The following is a 2,009-nucleotide window of genomic DNA, read 5'->3' as shown; positions in this document are numbered from 1 at the left end:
TCTTTATATCACTTCTTTGGACCTCCATGCGGTTGGTTACCTTCTGCTAACTCCCCAATCTAATTTGGCAGAGTTTCTACAGCTGGATGCCCTTCCTAACGCCAACCACTCAGAGAGTGTAGTGGGTGCTTTTACGTGTCACCTGCACGAAAACGGCCACGCTCGAAATGGTGTCTTTTATGTGCCACCCGCACAAGCCAGTCCAGGGGCACTGGTAACGATCTCACTCGAAAATCCTACGGGAGCCAGTCAGGCGGTACTGGCAATGGCCACGCTCAAAATGGTGCATCTCATGTGCCACCCGCACAAGAGCCAGTCCAGGGGCACTATATATATATATATTCTTTTATATATATGTATATACTTTTATAAATATATTTAGACCCTGAATCCTGAAAATGTAGCTAACGGGGCTCTGGTATTGCAAGTCCACAACAGCGGATCTGTTCCTAGTGAAGGCGGATGAGGGTGATGCTTGCAAGCTGGCTATATAGGCGGACTACGACAAACTGGAAATTCAGCAGCTTGCCGCAGGAAGCCTGAGAACCGGACCAGACAGGCTGGTCCCAAGGTGGAGCATAGGATCTGATCATGCTGTTGTGGTTTCCACGCTTCTGTATGCCTCAGAAACTTGGACACTTTATCATCGTCATGTCAAACTCCTCAAATCCTTTCATATCCACTGTCTCCAGCGCATTCTTCATCTGACCTGGAAGGACAAGATCTCACATACGGAGATCCTGAGATGAGAGAAATTGACCAGTATCGAATGCATGATCCTCAAACATCAACTGCGCTGGGTGGGGCATGTTATCAGGATGCCAGAAAACCGTATACCCAAGATTGTCCTTTTTGGGGAGTTAGCAGAAGGTAACCAACCGCATGGAGGTCCAAAGAAGTGATATAAAGATCATCTCAAGGAATCCCTGAAGCTCTGCAACATCTCCCCTAGTGAACTTGAAACACTGGTCACACACTGTACTACCTGGAGGGGTATGGTCAAAACTGGTACGCATCATTTTGAGGATGAGTGGACTAGACTTCGTAAAGAAAAGCAAAGACAGCTCAAGGAATGTCAGCAAAATCCTAGAGAAGCTCATCTTTGTCAGAGCCCTCTTTGCTGCTCTCAATGTAATCGGACATGTGCCTCCAAAATTGACCTTTTCAGCTATGAGAGGGCCTGCCAACGCTATCAAGACAACCCCTAAGGATCAAAGATGACATCGTTATCTATCAAGATGGACTGCCTTAAGCAAGTAAGCAAGTGCCTTAAGCATATATATACATGTGTGTGTGTGTGTGTTTGTCCCCCCACCATCGCTTGACAACCGATGTTGGTGTGTTTACATCCTCATAACGTAGCAGTTTGGCAAAATAGACCAAAATAATAAGTACTAGGCTTACAAAGAATAAGTTCTGGAGTTGATTTCTTTGACTAAAGGTGATGCTCTGGCATGGCTACAGTCAAATGAATGAAACAAATAAAAGAATAGACAGCCTATGAGTTAATTTTCTTTGTAATCAAGATTTTTGGAAGGAGTTAGTAAGGTATCTGAAACTTAATATATTGATATATTTTATGTTGGTCTTAATTAACTGAAATCTTATGACATCATTTATGTTATGATGACATTTTGACAGAGATATTTAGAATTTAAATATGAACACTGTAGTACAAGCACTTTTAGCTGACATGGCATTTAAATGATTAAAATAACTGAAGGAAGTATAATTTAGAGAGAAAATGGTAAGAGGTTAATATAAGTGACATTAAGTTTGAACTGTTGAGCAGAAAATGTGGGCAATTTTTGGAATGAATTCAGTTAAATACTGTGGTATGACGTCAGTGTCTGGGGAGGCTGACCGGAAGGGCGAGTTGACCGGAAGGGGAAAAAGGGCAGAGGGAGCCTCGATCGGGATTCGTGCCCTTTTCAAACGGGGTTGCGGTCAGGGCAAGACTTGTTAAGCGACGGTCTAGGTTTGGGAGAAGCAGCTGCTATTCCTGGTGT

General features: G+C 43.6%; 1 protein-coding gene across 4 annotated transcripts in view; it reads left to right on the top strand.

The window, feature by feature from the left end:
* Nucleotides 1-2,009, top strand: part of LOC106882138 (meiotic recombination protein DMC1/LIM15 homolog) — a 26,135-nt gene that overhangs the window by 10,461 nt on the left and 13,665 nt on the right. The window lies entirely within an intron of this gene.

This window comes from Octopus bimaculoides, chromosome 5, assembly GCF_001194135.2.
Source record: "Octopus bimaculoides isolate UCB-OBI-ISO-001 chromosome 5, ASM119413v2, whole genome shotgun sequence".
In the NCBI taxonomy this organism is placed as follows: domain Eukaryota; kingdom Metazoa; phylum Mollusca; class Cephalopoda; order Octopoda; family Octopodidae; genus Octopus; species Octopus bimaculoides.
This window is presented reverse-complemented; position numbering and strand designations above follow the sequence as displayed.